Here is a 27455-nt window from a genome sequence, read left to right as displayed (position 1 = left end):
GAAAATTAAGTGCCACAATCTTGCTGTACGCGTGATGAAAATGCGATAACGTACGACGAAAATAACATTGCAATCTTTCTTTAAAAAAAACAAAACATGTTTGGATATATTAATGTGTAACGACTGACTTTAGTTACACGTTTTGACTTAAAACACACAGGCATTTCAAGTGAAAAGTTCCCAAAAACCGTAACAGCAAATTGTAACAAAGAGATATTAAGACAAGGAAAAGGAAAAACGGCTTTGGTGGGGTTTGGGAGTGCGCCAATATCAATGTGAAAGTTAAAACGTTATGTTTATGCACCGTTACATAACAGATATATGTACACTATGCACCGACAACAACTTTAATACCAAAACATGACAGTTTTCCTTACAGTCATACATTTATTTAATAATAAGTATCCTGTTTTTGTTTTTTCATTTAGTTAGTTAGTTAGTTGTTGCTTTTTGGGTCCAGCGGTCCATATAGGCCAAATCAGGACCCCTGTTTTTTCATTTTAGCTTTTAAATCCCATTTTGGAAGTTGCAATTTACAAGATGAAAAATTACAAAGTCTCGCCATGGATATATACATATATTATATATATATACACATTACAATATTCATTATAGCAGAAAGGACTGTATCCTTCTTCTTCTTCTGCGTTCGTGGGCTGAAACTCCCACGTTCACACGTATTTTTTGCACGAGTGGATTAGTACGTGTATGACCGTTTTACGCCGCCATGTAGGCAGCCATACGCCGCTTTCGGAGGAAGAATGCTGGGTATTTTCGTGTTTCTATAACCCACCGAACTCTGAAATGGATTACAGGATCTTTTCCGTGCTCACTTGGTCTTATGCTTGCGTGTACACACGAAGGGGGACAAGGCACTGGCAGGTCTGCACATAAGTTGACCTGGCAGATTGGACAAATCTCCACCCACCCTTAACCCACCAGGCGCGGCCGGCATTCGAATCCACGACCTACCGCTTTGGAGGCCGGCGTCTTACCACCAAGTCATTGCGCCCGTCGCACTGTGTCTAAAGTGTCTGTGTTTGGATTGATCTAAAGTTTTGACGCTGATGCTTGTCTGCGGTGAATAATCACATCTAGACATTTGTACGGTAACAATTACAATCACTTTGTCGGATGACAAACAAAGGCGATACATACACTACACAAAATGAAACAAAGAGGAAAACTCAGACTTTCTCGCGAGGGGTAGGGCTTTACGGTGTATATGTAGGAATATAGGCACACAAATACTATGCACACACTAAACATACTGTCTTAAATTCCGGGCATTGCCTGTATATTTATAAATTAAGGAGGAATATAAAAAAGAATACATATATATATACACCTGTCCAAGGCCTTAGTAAAACAAATGTAGCCATAATTGTTTCCAGTCAAATAGAATGCATGTACTAAATACAACTAAATCAAGTGAGGATTGTTTATTGCTTGATAAGAGTTATATATATAAAACGTATAACAATCTAACCGTAGGTGTTTTGATTGTCATTTTGACAGCAATGTGATGAAATTTGCAATCTGAATAAATAAATCGTAACAAGAAGGGCAAAGCCCATACGACTCACATGCTTGACCTTTACATGACCTTGACCTTCAGCTAAACCTAGCAATGACATCATACACTAAGAACTGCTTTACACATTTTTCCTACCAAAATACATGTGACCCTGACCCAAGGTCAAGGTCATCCAAGGTCATGCAACACAAAGCTGTTAATTCAAGACATAGGAAGTACAATGGTGCTTATTGGCTCTTTCTACCATGAGATATGGTCACTTTTAGTGGTTCACTACCTTATTTTGGTCACATTTCATAAGGGTCAAAGTGACCTTGACCTTGATCATATGTGACCAAATGTGTCTTATGATGAAAGCATAACATGTGCCCCACATAATTTTTAAGTTTGAAACAGTTATCTTCCATAGTTCAGGGTCAAGGTCACTTCAAAATATGTATACAATCCAACTTTGAAGAGCTCCTGTGACCTTGACCTTGAAGCAAGGTAAACCAAACTGGTATCAAAAGATGGGGCTTACTTTGCCCTATATATCATATATAGGTACGTGAGGTATTAAATCTCAAAAACTTCAGAGAAAATGTGAAAAATGTGAAAAATAGCTGTTTTTTAGACAACATTTATGGCCCCTGCGACCTTGACCAAGGTCAAGATGCTATGTGTGTTTTTTGGGGCCTTGTCATCATACACCATCTTGCCAAATTTGGTACTGATAGACTGAATAGTGTCCAAGAAATATCCAACGTTAAAGTTTTCCGGACAGACGGACGGCCGGGCGGACGGACGGGCGACTCGGGTGAGTACATACTCACCTTTGCTTCGCATGTGAGTCAAAAATGTGTATGCATATCATTTCTTCCATAACCCACATACAATCAATTTTAATGAGAACTGTACTTCTTGACAATCTGTTTAACCATGAACCAGCCATTGCTGCATCTAACCTAACAATTTAGAATTTTTGAACATTGCCATAACATGTGGGATATTGTTTCCTCTTGCCAAAAACTTAATGGAGAGAGTTGAGTGTCTGAACATCCCGTGTTCATGCAGTCGCACACTAAAGATCTCAAGATCACAGTGACAATCTAAGGCATTGGAAAACACGAATACGCACATGCAGGAAAAAGAAAAAAGAAAAAGTACTAGCGATTCTGTTGCTGCACTCTATCCCAAGGGGTAGCAGCACGGGTGTCCTTGAGAGACAATAAGATATACAAAACCAAAACCAACCAATGAGCAAAATGCAATAACAAAGTCGTTGGTTGGGCGTAGTTCGCTTAATTATCTTACAAATGCTGGTGGTATCAGATTGATCTACAACTCGTGACCCTATTCTCCCAAAGGTTTTAATTGTGTAAAACTCTTAAATCTAATAGAGTAAATATTATGCACACATCTTTCACGTATCAATACTCGTATTCATTATATCTGTTCTTCACGGCAATCGGTAACGCTGGGCAATGCTATTTAACATGTAACTCGGAAAGAAACTTAGTATACTTATTGGTGTAAAAACTAAATTTATTTATTTGCAAAATTCTGCCAAAGTACACATTTTTGTGTGAATTATATACAATCACATCTAGCAAAAAGTGGTATTTCTTCACAATATGTAAACATTCAATAAACCAAGTTGCAAGTCAAGCCAGTTACATTTAATCGTTAAACAATATTATAACATGTCCATTAGAGTTTCATTTGCATATTTACATAATGGTGAACATGGAGTATGAAGATATTTTCGAAGAAACACAAACCATAATGAAGGAAAAGATCTATATACAAAAAATTAAAAACCAAGTCGCATGAAGAAGAACAAAAATATTTAGTTAATCTGTCAGCTTCAAACTAAAAGATCAACTTTGAAAACCAGTAATCACCAAGACTAGGTTCAGAAAGTCTTTTGTCGCAATGGAACCTGACCTTAATGATAACTCTAATGAGTAAACTTATCAACACATTTGGTCAAATTGAACTGTCTTACACCAAACATTTCACATTTATTCAAACGGGAATAAAATATAGGATTGTGAACAATCCATGTCTGTTGTGTACCGACAACAATCTCAAAAGAATTTCTTCAGCTTTATTAATAACGGATTCATGTTACTGCAACTATTCTGATATAAAATAACACAAGATTAATTCTTCAATCTAACTTTGAAAGAAGAAAAAGCAAAGGAAGGGCAACACATAAAAGACACGTAAAAGAATTAAGGATATAATATGTCCAACGATCCATTTTTGTCAAGAATGTAATCTTTATAGCCACCAGTTCCTACTGACTATATATAAGCCCAGACCTTCGTAAACAGGTTCGTACTTATAACTAAAAAATAACCATTATAGTTATCACAAACTTATAATCAGACAGACTAGGTCAGCTAGAAAGAGGAAGAGAGCCAGCATAAGCATCACTTGTTCTAAATATTTTAGATAAAAAAAAAACCAAAATGGAAGGTTTTTGCAATGTTTAATTTATGACAAAACAAAACGTTACACGTATTGTACTTTGACCCAGTGGTATTCTAAGTGGACAGACAAACAGACACTTATGATACAAATATTGAACTTATCTTAAAATCTTGTAAGAACCTCGCTCGCCAACGTCTTGCAAGCGAGGTTCTTGAAACGTTTTGGTTTGACATGAATGAAACGTTTTGGTTTGTCATGAATTAAACGTTCCAATCACCTACCATTGTTGTTTGTTGATTATACACTTTGGAAAGTTGGCAGTCTATATGTTTTGGCTGTCTTGATATTTCACAAAAAGGGCTCAATTCGATCACAATGTCTTCATCGTATTCTTCTTTTTGTCACAACTAACATTTAAAATCTTATTTTCTTGATTTGAAACTCTTAATGGCAATTTTGATTATTAACAACTAGAAAGATATAGACCCATATACTCCAAGCAGTATGTGAACACTTTGCAGTTAAACGATTATTGATATTAACAGAGAAAGTTGCATCGAGGCATGCTGCACAATCAACAAGCAATGATATATACAAAAGACATCAAAAAGAGTACCACACATAATTACTGCCGTAGACAGAATAATCTGCATCTGTCACGGTATGCACGATATTGACAGAGACACACCATCTCTCTCTCTCTCTCTCTCTCTCTCTCTCTCTCTCTCTCTCTCTCTCTCTCTCTCTCTCTCTCGGTGTGAAAGAGCACGTACATTTGCTTATCTTTTACCCTCGATAATAAAGATTGTGTCTTGTCGGTCTCGTTTTGTCTCTCTCTCCTTCCATGCACACTCGTACGAGGGCAACACAGACGCACTTGTCCGCGCACGCACATATCTACTAAAATGCAACACAATATCATACGCACATATCTACTAAAATGCAACACAATATTATGATATTGAAATGCTATTACCGAAAAATTACAGTAATGGTATCACAAACTTCTTTCATAACGCTAAAAGCATGAAAAGTGTCTCAACACTCGACAGATTCATAATATTCTGTGTCAGTCAGAGAAACGTGTCACTACAGCTACGGCGTCATAAGACATTTTGATGAATAGGCTGCCGTTGGTTTCCTTACAGACATTGCCGCCGGTGTAAAAGTTGAATAAACGGAAGAGATGACAGTACCTTGAGGGGGCCCCGTTGTTGAGATGACGTACATGTAACACTGATTTAAAGTAATGCAGTTCACAATAAAAAAAAAAATAAATATCGATATATACACAAAATATAACGTCCAAGGCCAGATGATTTGTTGGCACAAGTAGCCTATATTGAAAGCTGAAGAAAAATCAACAAACGGGAGAGGTACGTATAAACTAGCGCACTGCAAGTTCTAAGTTAAAGTGTTACGAAAGTGAGAGAGTAGAGTATCATCCGTGCATACCTTTGTTCCGCTCGTATGGAAGCTGGCGTAGATCTTGGTAATTATGTGTCTGATACAGTAGATTGTGTAAGAAGATGCGTCCAAATATCTCAAAACAATAAATGTCCAGGCTGTGTGACATTAACCATAGAGGGCACATAGCATGTCTGCATTTCGTGGGTACTGAACAAATAGTAGACGGTTTGAACCTGTCGAGTTAGCGTACTGTTGCACGCATTGCTGAAAGAGTTTCACAAAACATCCAGCAACTGAGAGCAAGCTTTCTGGGACCAATGTTCATGTTGAAATCTGGAAATGTGTTAATGATATCGCAGTTGTGCTGTGCGTCACTGTGGTGTAAGGGACTGTGCTGGTTGTGTCCTTGTGGTGGTGGCAGCTGGGTCGAGTGACTGCTGGAGAGGGCAGAAACCATGGCTTCGGTGGATGTGACGTTAGCAGGGGTGGCTTCCTAGGAAGTGAAGTCAGTAGGGAAGGCTAAAAGGCGAGTATAGGTCTCCAGGAGACAAAGCCTATTTAAAGTAGAAGGCCACAAAGATAACTTCAGTGTTGCAAGCGACATAGGATGCTAAACAGGCACGAGAAAACACAGCGACATGTGACATCAGTAGGGCTTGCATTATATGTGGTGACATCAGATTGGGTAGCTTCAGAGGTCGTGACGTCAGTAGGGGTGGCTTACGAAGTATTGACGTGGTCGTGTTTGAAGCAACACCGGCTGCAAAACAGGCGCGAGAAAACAGATCAACATGGAACGTCAGTAGGGCTTGCATCAGATGTGATGACGTCAGTAGGGGAGGCTTCAGTGGTGACGTCAGTTGTGGTTGGTGTAGTAGCAGTGACGTCAGTAGGGGTAATGTTAGTTGAGGGGACTTCAGAAATGTTGACGTTAGGCTCATCAGGCGCGCCCACCACGATCAGCTGTGCCATTGCTCTAGATGCAGCCACCAGACGGTCCTGTGCAACGATCTTTTTCTCGTTCTCTGTTTTGTCTGACCCCTTCCTTCTGCCATGCAGCCACACCACCACGGGTCGCTCCAAGCCCTGCATATCCATCGAGTAGGCCACCGTCACCTTATCCATTTTGCCTACAGCCACGTCAGCCATGTCTCTCTCCCACCTCGCTCTATCGTGTTTGAAGTCGGGTCTGCCCAACACACACACTTGTAGATCCACACCTGCATCGCGAAGACCTCGCACAAAGCCGCTAGCTGGAATCGCCTTTCCTTTCTTGTCTGTGACGTCATCCTGTAGGTCTAAGCTCCTTGTCAGCACAAACACGTCACCATCACGGGGCGAGTACGGGCATGTGTCGACCATACGCCCTGCACACACACACACACACACACACACACACACTCACACACACACACACAAATACACACGCACATACACATACACATACACACACACACAACTACACACGCACATACACACACACACACACACATACACACAAACACAAACACTCACACACACACACACACACACACACACACACACACACGCGCGCGCACGCGAACGCACACACGTACAATTACGTGTATATAAACTCAATCCAACGTATATGTGCACGTCCTTGATACTGGGTAACAGATACAAAATGTGTATGCATTTTTTAAATCAGTATTATGGACGTGCACATATGCATCATCATCATCGTCGTCGTAGTTGTCATCATCATCATCATCATCATCATCATCATCATCATCATCATCGTCGTCGTCGTAGTTATCATCATCATCATCATCATCATCATCATCATCATCATCATCATCGGCATCATCATCGTCATCATTCTCACAACTGACCTGGAACACCCACGCCAAGACTGCGTAGCTCAGCCGCCACGTTGCGCCCACACAGTTCACATTCATCTGGCCACACACTATTGTGACCGTCACCATGGTGACTCAGCCGTATCACGTCCAGGCCGTCTGCTGGAGAGGGAACGCCGTTGTTGTTGTATTTGGTGATATCATCGTAAACACAAAATGCTTTCTCAACCTCTCTCAGGACAGATGGCGCGCTTCGGAGAGGCAATCTCAGGTTCTCTTCATCAAGCTCACGTGGGACGTCACGATTACCGATACGCGCGGCCCATAGGTGAAGGCCAGGGATTTTCGCTTTTAGCTCTTTCACCAGACTCCGGTTACGTTTTCCATCATTTGCACTGTGACACAAAAAGGTCAAATTTGGTTGCAAGAAATGTGTGTATGATTTAACAAATTCAAGATGTGAGATAGTAAGCTCAGGCCAAGTCTTTAAGGTTCGAGTCTACACCTAAGAACTGGAATAAGTTATTTGCCCAATTGACGTGTCTTAGTTTAAAAAAATACACAATTTATATAAATAATTGATTGAAACACACACACACACACACTCACACACACACACACACACACACACACACACACACACACACACACACACACACACATATATATATATATATTTACTATAACGGACACCACATTCAAAAGAACAGAAAAGTACGAACCTTTCAGTAAAGTTGGCCTCGTCCATCAGGATGTGTAACGTTCCATTCTTTACACAGGCTAACAGCTCTTCAACAGCTCTCTCGTAATCTGCATACTGGTAGAAGTCATATTCATGGCGATGTACAGAGCCTGGCGTCCTTGTTTGAGATCCGTGGTCACTCACCATCATGTTCAGCTGGTGCTCGATGTGAATATTGATGGCTCGGGAGGTGCGGGATGTGGAGACAAGGTGCACATTGCGGACCTCAAGGAGCCACCTCAGGCCTTGTAGTTCCATAACCACTGTTTTGCCTGTTTAACACACACACACAAACACACACACACACACACCGTGACACACACACACACACACACACACACACACACACACACACACACACACACACACACACACACACACACACACACACACGCAAGTTTTTCACGTATGCATAGTATGTTATCTTTCAGGAAAATTGGCAAAACACATGTACGCGTCGTAGTTAGCAGGATGGCTCACAAAAAAGCATGGTAGTCTGCAGTTTTTAGTCGAAACATATTCTTTTGGGAAAGTATAGAGAATGATTAACATAGATTCGTACTTCAGAGAGATCCAAGCTTTCAGCACCCTCTCTCTGGTGGACTGGGGGAGCACTTGTAATTGCGCCATGATACATCATCAGATGTTTTAACGATGACTCGCAGCGTAAATCCACATAGCAAACACTGGAGTGGTAACCTAGTATAAAATTACACGCAGTAGTTGATTATTTCTGACTTAATAGGAGGCTGTCAACTTTCTGTGGGAGCAAGCTTCCAGTGTAAGAAAGTTATGTGAAGTTAGCAATTGGATATTGAAAACCACAAGTATATGATTATAAGAGAAATGAAAGAAAGGACGTAATTGAAATTGGTCAATATTCACCTGTTCCTGGAGGTCCTGTCAAGCAAATTAGCCGAGGATTTCTGTCCATCAGGCCAACCTGTTCAAGGGTCAAAACAAATGTAACTAGCCTCCTGGCCAGTTCTGCTGCTGCCTCCCCTGCAGTCCTCACTTCATTGCGCGGCCGACTGTCGGACTGAACGGTAGTAGTTGTTGCTGCCTCCCCTGCAGTCCTCACTTCAATGCCCGGCCGACTGTCGGACTGAACGGTAGTAGTTGCTGCTGCCTCCCCTGCAGTCCTCACTTCATTGCGCGGCCGACTGTCGGACTGAACGGTAGTAGTTGTTGCTGCCTCCCCTGCAGTCCTCACTTCATTGCGCGGCCGACTGTCGGACTGAACGGTAATAGTTGTTGCTGGGCCAACGAGTCTTGAGTCAGACAAAAACAAACATCCTAATGATAAACAGATTAAGCAAAAGGTACATGTGTATATGTTACAGTTAATCTGTGAAACCAGGGAATACGTGTATTAACTAAACTATTTTAGGTAATACATGAATTAACTGGTTTTTTCCGTCAGTTAATTCATGTATTACCTAGTTAATACACGTATTCCCTGGTTTCACAGATTAACTGTAACATATATACACTGAGCAGAGCAAGTTAAGAATATTTTTTCAGCGATAAATTGCATATAAAGAGCAGTGTTTCGGGCAGACACACGTGTGTATTTGACGATCTACTTTTCTTCGGCTAACAAAGGTACATTACAGGGCTCACAAAAGTGCGCGTCCCTGCGTCCCATACGCACTAGAAGCCCAAAACACGTACTAGAAATGTATGGAGGGGGTCACCGGGACGCACTAAACTTTAAAACAGCGGGTCTTTGGCGGGTTTTTGTCGCGCGCTTCTTTCCTCGAAATTGCAGTAGTCGCCGCCGCAGTTGCTGCAGTTTGTCACTTCCAAGTGACAGAGTGTTGTTCCGTGTGTCGATGTCGACTCCAAGAAATGTGATACGTTGGGTGGGCCCCACCACCTTCTTCCAGCTAATGTTGAAGGCTAGTTCCCTCAATAATCTAATCAAAGAAAATAACATGTCGTTGCACTCCTCTTTTGTTGCTGCTACTAAAAGAAAATCATCTATATATATGCTAACACACCAGGCATGCCTCTCCTGGCCGCGAATTTGCGATTCCTAAACGCCCCACTGAACGACTGACGTCACAGCCGCTTCGGCCTTTTCCGGAGGAACACCGTGCCGCGTGCCACTTTGATCGCGTTGCACTTGCAGTCATTCGGCGATGCCCCCTTGATTATCAGTTAATAAAGTTATTATTCAGGCAATATGAAAGAAATTAGTTTTTTCTTTTGTTACACTTACACATAGTTTTATGAAGATCAATTTCAGACTCGGCAAAAGAATGGTTGTATCATGAGTGACTGTCACGAGCGAGAGGTGCGGTTCGGTCAGTCACTGTCGAACTGTTCGGTGCGAAGCACGGTTTTGTTTCTGGTAATTATATTGATTTCTTCAAGTTGTACTAATGTTTACCCTTTGCGCTGCGGTTTAATATATGTGTGCTTGTTATTGGCTAATACGGTGAGCCCACGCCGTTTAGTTTGCAGACCGTGCACATGTGAGCTTTGTGTAATCGCGTTTTCATCATAACATACCACCGTGCAAAACCGCTTTGGGGGAAATGGTTTAAACAAAAAAACCACAAAACAAAAAAAATAAACGGAATGCATCAGGGTTGAAAAGATTGAAGGGTGGAGTTAAGGACACAAAATAGATGACAAAAATAAAGCAAACAAGAAAAAAACCTGTAACCAGGAAGGGAGTCGAACCCGAGTCAGCTGACCTTCAAGCTGGAGCACAAACCACTAGGCTACGACAGCAACTGACAGACAGGGCTACAAAAGTGAAGGCATTTCAGGGTTACTCCGTCGTATGTGGCGTTTCTCGCTCATGAAGGTTCTGTTACCAACTCTACGGCTAAGAAAGGTTGCATTTGAAGTTAAATGTCCACTAAAATATCAAAGGGAACACCATTTCTGAACAACACAACGGTTTGCGCTCGCCTCTCGCAGTCGTTCAGGTGAAACCAAATCGGCTTGCCTGATACAGCAGATATTTGAACACTTCCACGTCACACTGAAACACTGAGCTACAGTTTAGTAACGTGATATGTTTTCAATTGTTCGTTCACTTATATTGCTTTCAGATTTAACACACCAAGATGAATAAATGCCAAGAGTGGCACGGTTTTCGTTGCGAAAATGTGCAATGGCAGTGCTACGCGATCGAAGTGTGTATTATCAGAGACATAGATAGAATGTATGTATGTCTCTGGTATTATGTACACGCGGTGTTCCTCCGGAAAAGACCGAAGCGACATGTGACGTCAGTCGTTCAGTGGGGCGTTTAGGAATCGCAAATTCGCGATGCACCTGCGAATCGCCTGTGAAAGTCTATGATGCACACTGAGCGATATGCGGACTGCAAGTCGACTTTAGCACACCAATAACCTGTCTTCGCTAAGGCACACGCATCAGAGACTGTTTGAAACTTCACCGACTCAGGGATGGAGTAATCGTTCATTGCCCTACCTGTTGGTTTGCTGGCATCATGAATTAGCCTAACGCTACCATCTTCTTTGGGGATCGCGGCTAGTGCGCTTCCACCGTTGGCTTCTTACTTGCCATCATATAATTTCCTTTTGCTATTAATTTTAATCTAACAGTTCTTGTTCTACCACGTCACGATGATCGTACGCTGATTTATGATTGCTTTGTTCTGCCGCTAACACACGTTTTATGTGTTTCTGTTACCCGAAAACCATGCTGTATACCGTCTAACAAAAATTCTGTCACAATCGCCCTCTAGCACTGAGGGCCACAATTGAGATTTTGCACTAATAGATGCATGATTTCCTAAAAACGCACAGTTATGAGGATATAATTGAGGGAACGGGTACCGTAGTGTTGTCAGTTCGCTGCGCTGTATCCTAGGCACTGGTGTTTGCTGTCGCCTGGTGGTCTTTGCCGGGGTGCTCATTTCCACACGTGTCACACACGTGTTCGAACCTGCAGCGAGACCCGTAGAGGCATGTGCCTTTGTTTGTGTACTGCAGGCACACCTCCTTCCTACTGGGTCCCACAGGTCGTCGAATACTGCCGCTTTCCGTCGTGGCCTTGCCGCTTTTGTTGCCAGGAACTTGTTGGGCACGATCACGGAGAATCACTGTGGACAGGTGGGGGTTGGGGGTTCCCCAAGCAAACCCGCTGGTAGCCTGGCGCTTCCTGTACTCGTCATCAGTCGTAAAGGAGCACCGACTGCCAGGAGAATCTTGCGCCGAGCTCGCCCACCATCTCTGTATAACAGAGGTAAGCTTTGTGGTCGAAGTCCACGGTGTTCATGAGTTTTGCCATTATTTTAGCATTTGCTACGATCCAGTGGCAGGGGGATACTTTCTCCAACTTTGGTTTGACACCTGCCTCGAGTGTCACCTCTTCCTCCACCGCCAAAGAAGCCGGTACGAAGTCAACAATTCGTAAATAAGTCTCACCTGGTAAAGCAGACTGTATGGCCATGTTGCCAAGAAGACCCTGGAGCGGTGCCACTTGGTCGGCAGCACGCAACGGCCCTCCCCCGTACTTCTGTTGCAGGTCTGCCACTGCCGCTTTTAATACCACTATGTGGCCTCGTTTTAACTTGAGGCTTTCCAGGTCCTTTTCTCCTGCATATTTTAAAGCACTGAGGGTTGTGAACTCCTCTTTTTCCAGAACCTCAACCACAGGTTGGGGCAGATTGTTTGCCCAGGAAGTAAAATTGAACTCCATATTATGCAGAATTGAAAAATCGCTGAACTTGCTTGCTGGCCGCTGCGCTGCTACTAATGACTTCGGTCCTCGCTCTCTCTCGGACTCCACCTTATCTGTTACCATTGCTTCATTCCAGATGCTCTCCTTCACTCATCACCCCCCCCCTGCCCTCCAACCCTCTTCCATTCCCCGCATTCGTTCCCACGGGACTCTGCTATCACTTCCTCCTGCATTACCTCTACCCCCCCCCCTTTTTTCCTGCATAGGCTGTCTCGTTTAAATAGAGTTTATGGTCGCTGACCGCTCCCTCTAAACTCACACCTAAATTTCCTTCATCGTTCGTACCGTAGATACTATTTTCAGATTGCAATCGCCAGCGTACCTTTTCGGTACGGGTTTCAGACTGTAGAATGAATGAATCTGGTCAGAATATCGTTTTTACATTCAGTCAAGTGTTGACTAAATGTTTTAACATAGACGGGGAATCGAAACGAGTGTGTGTGTGTGTGTGTGTGTGTGTGTGTGTGTATGTATGTGTGTGTGTGTGTAGAGCGATTCAGAGAAAACTACTGGACCGATCTTCATGAAATTTTACATGAGAGTTCGTGGGTGTAATATCCCCAGAAATAATTTCATTTTTTCGATACATGTCTCGGATGACGTTATATCCGGCTTTTTGTGAAAGTTGAGGCAGCACTGTCATGCCCTAATTTTTCATCCAAATTGGTTGAAATTTTTGTCAAGTACTCTTCGACAAAGGCCGGCTTTTGGTATTGCATTTCAGCTTGGAGGCTTTAAAACTAGTTAATTAGTTTGCTCATTAAAGTTGTCATTAAAATTAAATTTTCACTGACATATTTAAAAATTATGGCATCGTATTCTTCAATTTCTTCTGAATTCAAAAATATAATACATATGTCATGTTTATTCTAAAAATGTGCTCAGAACTACAGAAAATAGGTTAAGTAGGCCTTAAGTACTACGTTTACACGCTACGCAGAGACGAGCATGACCCGTCTTAGTCTTTGGGTGTGGTTAGTCGAGACTATCTGAAATATAGCGACGACTGTTTGTTGGTGTTAATCTGTTACTTTGATGGCGACAGCTTGACTATATGTTGTTATATCGCTTCACGCGACTTGTCTTTTTCTGCGATTGAACGCACACAAACATGCACTCTTCTGAAAGCTGACGAAATATGAGTTGTTGTTGGAATTGACGTGATGTGGCTCAAAGAAGGGTAATCCAATATTCAATCCAGCTATAAGTTGTTACTGTTTTAGCAATGGCGAACGAACGCGCTCACTGTGGAAGACGAAAGAATTAAAAAAGAAAAAAAGAAGAAAAAAAAGCATTATGGGATCGTGATAACCAAAGGTGTCTTACTTGGCCACAAATTTCAGGTAACACTGGTCAGTGAGCGAGGGGTCCTCTGTGCAGGCCATCCTGCGGTCCCACCAGTCTCTCAGCTTGGACAGCACGTCGGGTGTGACATCCCAGGGTGTATCCGGGTGGGACAGTTGGTCAGAGAGCAAACAGAGTTTCACAGCGTCCTCTGTACTGGAAGCTTTCAGCGCGTCAAATAGATTCTGGAACACACTACTATTGTGACAAAATATGACAGAATATGACAGAAACAATAACATTGATAGATGAATGTTTCATGCACTTTGCACAGTGTCTTACATACAGATTGCACCTTTTTTTTTTTAAAGGTATCATACCATCTGAGAATTATTTGAAAGCTCAATAAAATGTAAAATAGGCAGAGAAAGGGAACTCTTTATAAGGCTTTGGTTGAAGCTCAGTTACTGACTTTAAATAATTTAGCATATAATTATGTGTGTCGAAAAAATCGTACCGTGTGCGTGTAGATTAAGATACAGTGGATGCCAAAGAGTATTCAGATTTTTCTAATTCGACAGAAACTTCCCCCGAACGATCAGGTAAATACTATACCTTAACCTTATATTGGGAATCCTGAGAAACTTTCTCCGTTTAATAAAAGGTATCTGTGGAAGTCCAAGTTTGCCTAATCATTCGGGCTACAAACAAAACGATCCCTGCCAGACAGCAATTATAAACCTTGGATAAATAGATAATTGGCTTTACCAACATCAATAAAGATTTATGTAGTAGCATGTGCCTAAAATGAATAGTCTTTTGGGGAATAAAAATACTTTGTGTGAGAGGTAAAACTATAGAGGAATACTTGTGTGTGTTAAGTTAAGTATAATCTAATATTTGTTGGTGAACACACCCGTCGCAGCTGGGAATGACGTTTACTATCCAGAACTCTTTTCAGCTGGTCACTGCTGACGTAGGGCAGTATCATAGTTGTCCTCACAGGCAGGTCAGGCGCCATGTCTTTGGCCTTCTTCTCATTCTTCTTCATCTGTCTGATGGCCGTGTTGATAACGTCAGTGTCTATCTCGTCATCTACTTTTGGCATAGCTGCCAACCCTCCCGGATTTTCCGGGAATCCAGGACTAAACGGTCCCCCTGGGCCCCCTGACTCCTGGATTTTGACTTCAGAAGGTTGGCAGCTATGATTTGGCTTCGTCCATCCTGTAGACTTGACTTCTCCCACCAGAACACCATACTTGCGGTGGATGATGAATATGTCAAAATCTCCGGCTACCCCGCGGCGCCTTGGACCTTCTGTGGATAATGGTTCTGGGTCTGGGTCTGGGTTTGGTAATGTGTTCGTATCTTCTGTGAGCTCTCTGTTGAGATAATTCCTAAATTTCAGTTCAGAAATTATGAACATTACTTCGGGTCTGCTCTTTGCAAATTGTTCAAGATTGGTTATCACGTGCTGCTGGGCGAAGTCGGCCTGAATTTTGCCGCTATACAGCACATCAGGATTTTGCAGCTGAACAGTCCATTCGGTACCGGGAACAGTCCAATTTTTGCTACGTACATCGTTAAAATGAATTGGAGGCACAGTGTAGCATGAGGTGAGGATATCGGGGTAATATGATTTTACAATGTCCGTAAGGTTCGAGCTGCTGGCGGTTGCCCCTTGTTGTCCAATGCCTGCCATGGTCTGCTGTTCAGCTCAGCGTACAGATTCCTGAAGAAAAATGACCAGAAAGAAACATTTATTTATTTTTATTTATTTACGAGGATTTATATCGCGCACATATCCCACCACACAAGGCGACTCAAGGCGCATGTTACCTATTAATGCCGTGTGAGATGGAATTTTTTACACAATATATCACGCATTCACATCGGCCAGTAGATCGACTGCCTTTAGGCGCTGCATCCACCTTTCACGGCCTATTATTCCAGGTCACACGGGTATTTTGGTGGACATTTTTATCTACGCCTATACAATTTTGCCAGGAAAGACCCTTTTGTCAATCGTGGGATCTTTAACGTGCACACCCCAATGTAGTGTACACATGAATCAACTGGGAGATCAAATGAATGTGTACGTGTGGGTTCTTAAGAATGATACAGTATTTACATAATTATGACGAGCTTACCTGAGTAAGTGAAGTCTAATTGTGGTTTTATCGACCACAATGTAGAGAGGAAAGGGATTACGTGAGATAGAACGCGGGAATACGTCACTGTTTAACGACGTGTAAATGGTGCAGAAAAAAGAGAAAGAGAGAGGAAAGGGATACGGAGGGAAAACGGTTATCGGTATAACTCTAAAGACAACTTAGGGCGAGGCACGTAATCCCTTTCCTCTCTACATTGTGGTCGATAAAACCACAATTAGACTTCACTTACTCAGGTAAGCTCGTCATAATTATGTAATTTTATCTCCCACAATTCCGAGAGGAATGGGTCACGTGAGACTTTAAAGTCTGCAGCATTTACACCCTATCACTGTCGATGAATTGAAATACATATAAACCTACCCCAATTCTTCATGACAGAACAGCCTGTCCAAAACTCCTCCCACTGTCCACTGGTTTCTTGTAAAAAGTTGTGAAGGTGTTCGCCCGACACCAACCAACAGTCACGTCTTCAGAATGGTTGCCAGAGGAATTTTACTTGCAGCTTTACTAGATGCAGCGGAACGAGTTGAATGCGGCGTAAATATTGTCATGTCAATACCCGCTTTTTGTAATCCAATCTTTGTCCATCGACGGATAGTATCTCTCGACACCGCTTTGTGAGGGGCTGTCCAACTGATAAAGAGTCTCGTTTCCGTTCCTCTAAATGCACGAGTTTTTTTGACATATTGTTTCAAATAATGTACAACACAAATTGCCAAATCAGACGGAAAGGCACAAAATACCACTTCATTTTGATGTTTGTTTGGGCCAGAAGTTTTGAGCAAATCCCCAAACCTACATCGTACATCATCCTTTGTCCAACTCATGTTACGCAAGTCCATCAACCAAATCGCCTGTCCCCTTTGACTAGAGACCAACAAGCACAACAGCACAGTTTTAAGCGTCAATTGCGCCAGCGATAAACATTTTGCCGGTGACCATTCTTTCAAAAATGTTAGCACTAGATTAGCGTCCCAGGTCACACAATTACGAGGCAAAGCTGGCCATCTGTTGAAAGCTCCTTTCAAAAACTTCTTCACCAATGTGTAACCGTGTGCCCTGCTCGCCAGCGCCAAATGTAACCGAGTGCCAATCTACTTTCCTCTTTCGTACTGAACTCAAACACTAAAGCAGACGACACAAGTTATATTAACCAGGTTCTTTTATTCCATACGATGAAATGGGGAAAATGTGGGATAACGGGGGTTTATCTTCACACAAAACTTTCACTGTATAGGACTAAACAACTTAAAAAAAAACCAATGTTCTCACTCTTCATTCTAAAACTACATTCTCCCTCCAAAGCTACCCTTTAAAACACACCAAATCTTTTCCCCAAACTACACTCTACTCTAAATCCTCACTCTCAACTTTAATCCAAAAAAAAACCACAATAAGACTAATTTAAAACAAACGAAATCTAAAAAAACAACTTCAAAGAAAACAATTCTTTAAAAAAACCAAATCTACAAAAACTCTAACAAAATCTAACCAAAATCTCTCCACTAAATCTAACTACTCTTCACTACCAAAACCTAGTCTATAAAAACAAATCTACGCCCCACTAAAAAAGAAAAGACCTAACTAAACCCCGTCGCACACTCGGCCATCCTGCAAACACAGAATGCACGCCGTAAGCATACGTAAACAAATCAACAATTTCAACTACCACAAACGAACTCGTTGAACAACAAAACACATCATTCATACCAAATAACATGCCTACAATACCGTTTTCTCAAACGACGGTCTTCTAAAGCATTCACACACAAAATCTTCCCAACCATTCCAACTCACAAAACAATCTACTTGAACATTCAAATAAATCCTCCCCCCAAGCAGCATACTATTCTTTTCACCGCCTACCCATTTACAGAAAGAAAATTGTTTTAACCTACCAGCAAAAGAATCCTCACATCCCGGAAAGATTTCCGGCCGTGACAGACATGTCACACAACGGCATTAAAAACACGCCGCACCAAATACACGTCTTCTTCCCTCAAAGATTCCAAGCAAAAGCACAGTTTTAGCGTCCACATCCTGTGCGCCGGTGTCACAAGATTAACCCATTCAACTCGAGGGGTGTCAGGCAGCCCCACTTTCTTTAGTTAGTGCCCAACGTCCCCTTCAACCATTCAACTTTACATCGCGGCGGAGGGAAAAAGGGAGATGGAATAAAGCCACCTGTCAATTGTTTCTTGTTCACAAAAACATTAATCACAAAATTTACTCCAGAGGCTTGTACCAAAAAAACAATCGTTTTACCTATGCAAATTTTAGAATCGGCTATTCCGCGAGACCAATTCAATAGAAATGAAACTCAGTCTCGGAAACCTTAATGGATCCCCGATAGTATAGAGGTACCACGAGTTCACACGGATGCACAAGAGTGCATGTGTACCGTAACTGTCGTTCCCAAGCTCACATCCTCCCCAACTTAGACTGTCGTCTCCTGGCGACATGCCAGAATCAGAAAAATTCAAAAACATATTTAACCTCCCAAGAACATAATATTCTCCATCCTCAAATCATTTCAAAAACTTTCACACAAAAACAATCATCAACTGACTATAACAATATTTCTCTAAAACTAATAGGTTCTAAAATACAAATTTCACATAATCCTTCCAGTGCCAATAATCCTATCTCCTGTCGACATCCAACTCACACAAGTTGACAAAAAATCACAACTCATCTTTAACAGAGGCAGTTCCATGGTTCACTTTACAAAGAATTATGTTCACCACTTGCCAGATAACCAATAATGATAATCTTTACGACTTATCAAATATTTTATCTCTCTTGAGCATACATCAGAACAAAATGTTGACAATCTTTACGATTTATCAAAGCATCTGATCTCTCTTGAGCATACATCAGAACAAAATACTGACAACCTTTACGATTTATCAATGCATGTCCCCTCTTTGTATCCCAACTGTACTTGGCAACACAATCTTCTCATCAACTAACAAAATGACCACTTGCCAAGGCAATGAAAAAACTGGAAGTCCTTAAAACTCACCCAGAATATCAAACCTTTAGCTAAAAATCAGCAATAACCTAATGTCACTCATCACAATTAAACCATTCAACAGGAGTATTCATAGGCAGCCATACAATCCTTCAGAATCTACTTCAAAAATCCACTAATATTAATTCTAATAAACAAACCAGTGTACACTGTCTTCAAACAAAGACATCAGTAAGCGCCAGAACTCAAATTCTACAAAATACCACCAAGAAAATAGAAAGCGAGAGCAGAGGAGACAGTAAAAGTGAGAGCGGAGAAAACAGTAAAGACAAACCAAACGACAGCAGAGAGCAAAAAGGAAGAAAAAGGTTATCTAATTCCTTACAGGTAGCATACTTTGCTCCTGAGGCGTACGAGGCTGGAGACGCCATGCTTAAACAAATTATAATGTGTGCGCGTAGACAATCGGCTAGAGACAACATAAAACCCGTCAAATACCACCACCTCTGGGCGTCCTTGTGGTAAACTGATACAAGTTGGAATGCGTCCCAGCACCCTGTCTACAGTATATGAAGTTTAATATGATATATATCCTTCTCTTCTTCACCATCACTCTCCTTCCTTCCTTCCTTCACAATCCTTCCTTCCTTCACAATCCTTCCTTCCTTCACAATCCTTTCTTCCTTCACAATCCTTCCTTCCTTCACAATCCTTCCTTCCTTCCTTCACTCACAATCCTTCCTTCCTTCACAATCCTTCCTTCCTTCACAATCCTTCCTTCCTTCACAATCCTTTTCCCTTCCAATATGTTCGATATGTTTGATATGACGGTATTTCAACATTATGTTGTTCACCATGTTTCGATCCTTGAAACAAATTAACCGACAAGCGCATAACTCACGCCCCAAGCACACGGCTTGCAACAAAAACCACACTAACACCCATACATACAACCACAAGTGTTAGTAATCACATCACATCACCATGTAGCATAATCAAACATACAACTACACATGTCAGTCATAATATCAAATCAACATAATCAAACACACTCTTCCAGTGCTGGTCCACTCCCCAACTCTGTCTCTTTGCACGGTGTGCAAACAGTCTTTCACAAACGTCCGAAGAAATGTTAATCGTTGAAGTCCTTCTGTGGACTAACAGAGTAAAAAGAAATGTTAATCACTGTAATCCTTTCTTCCCCGGATTAACAAACTAAATGGCAATGTTGACAACAAAGCCGCATCCGTCGACGTCACGCCCGGACTCCCTCCAACTTCTCACACGCCTGTCTCTTCCACACCAGCCCGCGTCCGGACTGCATGCCTGCCATCCTCTCCCTGTGCGACGGGGTCCCCTAACCTACTCTAATCCTAGCCCTAACAGTAACACCCCCTACCCACCCTGCTCGCAGCGCCAAATGTAACCGTGCGCCCTGCTCGTCAGCGTCAAATGTAACCGTGCGCCAATCTACTTTCCTCTTTCGTACTGAACTCAAACACTAAAGCAGACGACACAAGTTATATTACCCAGGTTCTTTTATTCCATACGATGAAATGGGGAAAATGTGGGATAACGGGGGTTTATCTTCAAATACAACTTTCACTATATAGGACTAAACAACTTTAAAAAAAACAATATTCTCACTCTTCATTCTAAAACTACATTCCTCCCCCAAAAATACCCCTCAAAACACACCAAATCTTTTCCCCAAACTACACTCTACTCTAAATCCTTACTCTCAACTTTAATCCAAAAAAAACCACAATAAGACTCTAATTTAAAACAAACGAAATCTAAAAAAACAACCTAAAAAAACAATTCTTTTTAAAAAAACCAAATCTACAAAAACTCTAACAAAATCTGACCAAAATCTCTCCACTAAATCTAACTACTCTTCACTAACAAAACCTAGTCTATAAAAACAAATCTACGACCCACTAAAAAAAAGAAAAGACCTGAATCTAACTAAACCCCGTCGCACACTCGGCCATCCTGCAAACACAGAATGCACGCCGTAAGCATACGTAAACAAATCAACAATTTCAACTACCACAAACGAACTCGTTGAACAACAAAACACATCATTCATACCAAATAACATGCCTACAATACCGTTTTCTCAAACGACGGTCTTCTAAAGCATTCACACACAAAAATCTTCCCAACCATTCCAACTCACAAAACAATCTACTTGAACATTCAAATAAATCCTCCCCCCAAGCAGCATACTATTCTTTTCACCGCCTACCCATTTACAGAAAGAAAATTGTTTTAACCTACCAGCAAAAGAATCCTCACATCCCGGAAAGATTTCCGGCCGTGACAGACATGTCACACAACGGCATTGAAAACACGCCGCACCAAATACACGTCTTCTTCCCTCAAAGATTCCAAGCAAAAGCACAGTTTTAGCGTCCACATCCTGTGCGCCGGTGTCACAAGATTAACCCATTCAACTCGAGGGGTGTCAGGCAGCCCCACTTTCTTTAGTTAGTGCCTAACGTCACCTTCAACTATTCAACTTTACATCGCGGCAGAGGGGAAAAGGGAGATGGAATAAAGCCACCTATCAATTGTTTCTTGTTCACAAAAACATTAATCACAAAATTTACTCCAGAGGCTTGTACCAAAAAAACAATCGTTTTACCTATGCAAATTTTAGAATCGGCTATTCCGCGAGACCAATTCAATAGAAATGAAACTCAGTCTCGGAAACCTTAATGGATCCCCGATAGTATAGAGGTACCACGAGTTCACACGGATGCACAAGAGTGCATGTGTACCGTAACTGTCGTTCCCAAGCTCACAAATGGATGACAACCCACTGAACAATTATCCTGAAGGGACAATGCGGAAACAGCGCTTCGTGCCATGTTCAAACTGCTGTATCCTTTGCCTTCTTGGAACAGTTTCGTTAAAAACCTTATCAACTCATGTGGAGAGGCACAAAAGGGATCTCTATCCCGTTCAAGGCAATGCTGAAGCCAGCGTTTGAAATATGACTCGTAGTTACGCTTCGTACCCTCTCTCCATGGCTGACATGATAATGTCTGTTGCTTCATCCTGAATTCACTGTTTCTGAAGGGCTTTCCGGACAAGGAACATGCTACTAGTTTCATCTTCTTCAGTAGTGGGTGGTGCTCCCCTGTCAGTGGATGAATTATTATGAGTAAGTTTTCTTTTCGGGGCAACAGGACCGGCAGTTCTACGAGTAGACGCAACAGTTTCGTGAACCACACTTGCGTTGTCCATAATGGCACCACCAGCACACACTCCGCCTCTAAGACTTCTATCCTTTGGAGCACTCTTGGAATGAGACTGAAAGGCGGAAAACAGAACGCCTTGAACAATGACCAGTCTAAGGAAAATGCATCAATGGCAAATGCATCTGGGTCAGGTTTCCATGAAACATACTTAGTGCGAATTAAACTAACATGTTCTGAGAATCAAGCTGAAACCCTAAAAACTCAATGCATTGAGTAGGTGTAAATACTGACTTCACAGGATGCACAGTAAAACCCAAACGATCCAACAAAGCACATGTATCTAACACTGCTGCCTGGCATTCGTCAAAAGTGTCTACTTGCAAAAGGGTATCATCAATGTATATCAGAAGGGTATGGCCAGATAAACGTAAGTGGGCCAATACAGGCTTTAGTAGTTTCGTGAAAATGCGGGGAGAATCACGATATCCCTGTGGAAGAGCCAGGAACTCAAATGTTTTGCCATGAAACTGAAATCTGAAATATTTTCTGAACTTGTGAGCGATGCGTATGGAGAAATATGCATCTTTTAGATCAACTGAGGCAAAAAAGCAATCTTTTTTCATTAATGACAGTGTGTTTTTTAATGTATCCATCTTGACGTGAATTTTTTCAATTGTCTGATTCAAATTTTTTAGGTTTAAAATCACCCTTTGACTACCATCTTTTTTCTGACGCAAGAAAATACTTGATAAAAGCTGATCTGGCCGTTGATCCACCTCTTGAACAATCTGTTTCTCCACTAGCTTCGCTACTTCATTAGCCACTAGCTCATCCTCGGAAGAAGAAAATCTAATTTCTTTCCTGTCTGGAATGTGTTCACCAGTGATCATAAATTCAATTTCAATTGCTGCGACTTGCTGAAGGATCCATCTATCAGAAGTTAACTGTCTCCAACTATTTAAATGATCAGCAACTTTTCCACTATGAAAGTTCTCAGGAGTATTCACAAATTTTCAACTAACCTGTTCCCTTAAAATAGAAACAGCTGGCGCACAAATATCAGATTCTAATCCCGTTTTGTTTTCTTGGAGGGAATCCCGCTCTGTTGGGAGTGGAACTTGGGAGAGAATTTGTGTCCTGTCTGTCGGTTGGAGAAACCTCTTCTCTGCTGGTACTGTTGTCCCTTGGTAGAACTGACGACCTCTGGTGGCGTTTTTTGAAAGGGACTGCGACAGTGTGGATGATAATTTTCTGTTCTTCACTGCATCGTCGACCCTTTTCGCTAGATCCTCCCCAAACAAAAACTCGTTAGACGTCAGTTTGAAATTTAGCTGCGCATTGCATAAGGCCCTGCAGTCTTGGCTAAGTGTCGGCCTGAGTGCTTCGCGCCGCACTTGTGACAGGTCCTTGTGTGAAGCCATAAGAAGGCGAGCCGCATCGGCCAGTTTGCTGAAGCTGTCACGCTCACTCATCTTCCGACTTGCTGGTTTTTCTTTGAGGTCGGACATAAGCTGAGCGATAATTTTCAGCGTACAACCTACTTGTTCCTGAACAAAGGACAGGTTCGAGTCTCTTTTCTTTGCAAACTTGTCTAACAGTTTGCCATCTAATTCACGATTGAGAGTCGGCGTTCGAAGCGACGTGACATTTTTGGGCCGCGGATAGTTCTGAAGAGTGTCTCGCACACGTGCCCGATCTGATGGAAGAAGAAGTCCTTCCTCAAAACGATCTGCCAGAGATGGATGAATCCCCTCGCCAACTGTATCCACTACTATGCCTGCGTCAAAATCATTGTCCGAAGCAACATCCGTGTCTTCAGCCGAATCAAACTCATTTTCGAACTGCTCATGAGCAAATCTAACCGAAGCACCGTCTTCTCCATCCGCTTGCGACTCTTGCGCCGAACTGCTTTCGGTTCCATGTGACTCGGTTGCACGTGATGTTGAAGCAACAGGCGTCGCATTAAGCTTACCAACTTTCTCCAAATCAGATAGTCTGCCAGACAAGGCAGTCATTGTCTCCAAAAACTGTGTGCATTTGCAGAGCAACTTCACAATCACGTGGGCCAGACGAGCTCTTCTCTATCGAAAGAGACTTATCAACTCCCGCCTTTTCTGACGGTATCACTTCAGAAGGTTGTGCCTTCGCCGATTTCTTGCCGGTTTTCTTCCCGCCAGCAGCACATTCACCACCTCCCGAGTCCGCCACATTACCGAACAAAAACCACACGAAAAAGTTATATTGATTCCTGAAGACGAACAAGCGCCCCCGTTGCAGTATGAAACATATCAAAATCCACTCCAAAGATTTTCAAATCTTCAATGGACTAGTGCCCAGCCTTAGCACAGCGGGCCTTCTGTGGCCCATAGTTCGCCTCAGGCGATAGTAATATTGCTGTAATCGAGACAGCTGCTGAAAAAACAAAGAGGCTGCTTCAGCAAATCGTGACTGATTTTGTCAGCAAATCGTGACTGACTGTGTCAGCAAACCGTGTACTACATTTCCGTAGCCAAAACAATCTGTCATCCTACCAAAACAAGTAACGATCCCGACTGACCTTAGGTCACACCTGAACACTGACGCCAGTAACATTTCCAGTGTTAGCTTCGACGAATAAAATTCACACGCGAAACGACGCGTTCCCGGTTTAAAAACAAACAAACACCGAAAACTGCAAATTGTTTCCTTACCTTGCAAGTTGACACAATAATAAACAATCAAAATAGTCAACACACTTCAACTAACCTACAACTAAAACTTGTAAAGAGAAAGGTTTAGAAAAAAACAATTAATGAAAGCAAAGCAAAGAGAGACAGTGCACCAACACGTCTTCACAGGACGGAAACCATTCGTTCAGTGACGTATTCCCGCGTTTTATCTCACGTGACCCATTCCTCTCGGAAATGTGGGAGATAAAAATATATTATGATGAGCACGGAATCAATAGAAGAAACGCAGGATTGTCTGAGAATAATATGTACTACCCGTCATAAAACGTGTGAGTTCAGATCTTTGTGGTGAGAACGTTTATTGTAAAATTAGTTACATGACTAAAAAGACCACCCAGTCCTCTGCCATTATATTCAGCAAACAAATTGATTTTTCACGACATAGTGTCTGCACAGTGCAACCTACAACACAGACATGCCCCATAATCAATTCACAAAAGCAAGGTTCCCACATCAAAGTCGTCAACAATTTTAAATGAAACTGAGATTTTTTTTCATACATCTAGTTTTAATAAGCAAACTTACCATACCTTACAATAGCCTAGTCCCCGCAGGTGAGAGCGATCGACCCATCATTTAGAAAAAAAGATTACTGTCTGAAATACCTCGGATTCCGGAAATAGCCGAGTGTTAAAATAATCTGTGCTATCAAGTGACATCCGGGTAAACGCGCATGCGGTCAATTTTTCTTTGGTGGAAATCTCTGCTGGACGTCCGTCCAAGGAGAAGAGGGGAGGATAGACTGGGAGGGATGGAATCCGCGTAAGGTATGGTAAATATGCTTATTTAAACTAGATCTAACAAAACATCTCAGTTTAATTGCACATACTGTACCATTCTTGGGATAACCTAGAGATGAGGTTCCGCGGTTATCTGCAGCTGATGGGTCACTAAGAAGTGAAGCCCTAGAAGCTGCCTTGAAAGGACTAATCGTAAGACAGTTGGGTAGAGGCTGCCTTGAAAGGTCTAATCGTAAGACAGTTGGGTAGAGGCTGTCTTGAAAGGTCTAATCGTAAGACAGTTAGGTAGAGGTTGCCTTATCAAGTTTTCGAGCCCGAGGACTTGAGGGCATCTCGCTGGGTATAAGACGAGATCGTCTGTATAGAAACAACAAACACAGAGTATGGATCGACCAGCGGAGAAAGATCTCTTGCTCTCTGAGGTCGATAAGGAAGTTCCTGAGAACAGAAACGTACTTGGGTTAATAGCACAAATACAGATAAAAAGATGTCTTTGTGTGTAAGTTGGTACGTTTACGTCGGACAAAAGCTGCTTTCTTTCATATTTCTGCAACCCTGTTAACTAATAGCACTGCCATTATCAGCCTCATTTAACGGTCTACCCCGACAAAAATATGCACAGAATAAGATGTGTCTAAATACTGAGAACAATCATTTTTATTAAAGTAAAAAATGTCAAATTAAACTCGATTCTAACGTAGCGATTTTAGAAATTTCAGTTTTACTGATACAACACAGGTTGAAATTCAGTTTCTGCCTGCTTGTATTGTTTCATTAATAAAACAAAAAATCTGAGTGCATGCTAGCAACTGGAGAGCCAGAGTACAAGCACACACAATTACCTTAGGTTTTAACAAGTAATTTGTTATAATGATAGTGTTCTTTCTGAAATTAGATTACATTTTTCCTAGTTTACGTCTAATTTTCTTCTATTACTCCTAGCGTATACTTCTCTGAGGCCGAAATCAACCATTAAAAGTGCCCAATAGTTGTACTCACATTTGGAGAAATAACCTGGCTTTCACTGACATGTTTTGTACACTGAATGCGTGGGGTTTTTTTTTACGTTACCTTTATACGTCACCCTACCACCCTAAAACAAATGACGTGTAAAACACAAGTTCCCTCAAATTGCCTTGGGATTGAGCATTTTGTAAGCTTTTACTGATGACAAAAGATATTATGTTTAATTGGTCAGACTTTCAGCAGCCATAACGCACTCTGTTGATTTGAAAAACGTCATGCGTATGACGTCACAACAGATTGTCATGAGTATATGCACACATTAAGCCCTCGTTAAGCACTCGCGCATGCTAACAATCAAAAACAACCCCGGTAAAAGCTGTTTTAAAGCAATTAGATATGAGAACAAGTATTTCTGTGTTATAGGAGAAGTTGAGGCTTAATTTCACCCAAGAAACAGAACGGTAAATGTAATTCAGACTCATTGAAGATGAAGTCATAGAACAACATCTGCTTCACACTGAATCAGAATTCCAACTCTTATTTTGCGCCCTTTTTCTTTTCTTATTTTCTTTAGGGCGGGGAGCATCCTGTTTCATTGGTCTTTTCCTTTTCGTAATCAAATTTTTATATTTTAATTAATGAATAAACAAATATCATCATAATTATAACCTTTAAAAAGAATATATATATATATTATACCATAAATTAACTTCTAAGTTTTAAC

The 27455-nt window shown here is 41.8% G+C and overlaps 1 long non-coding RNA gene across 1 annotated transcript; it reads right to left on the bottom strand.

The window, feature by feature from the left end:
* Window positions 1-7481: 7481 nt before the first annotated feature.
* LOC138955063 (uncharacterized) lies at window positions 7482-9046 on the bottom strand. The gene is made up of 3 exons (XR_011452072.1): window positions 8813-9046; window positions 7908-8199; window positions 7482-7580 (listed from the first exon to the last, which is right to left on the bottom strand). It is a non-coding gene; the product is annotated as an uncharacterized lncRNA (long non-coding RNA).
* Window positions 9047-27455: the final 18409 nt, after the last annotated feature.

The sequence above is a fragment of the Littorina saxatilis genome, unplaced genomic scaffold (genome assembly GCF_037325665.1).
Source record: "Littorina saxatilis isolate snail1 unplaced genomic scaffold, US_GU_Lsax_2.0 scaffold_206, whole genome shotgun sequence".
Taxonomy (NCBI): Eukaryota; Metazoa; Mollusca; class Gastropoda; order Littorinimorpha; family Littorinidae; genus Littorina; species Littorina saxatilis.
The sequence above is the reverse complement of the archived record's forward strand: the minus strand, read 5'-3'. Positions and strand labels throughout refer to the sequence as shown.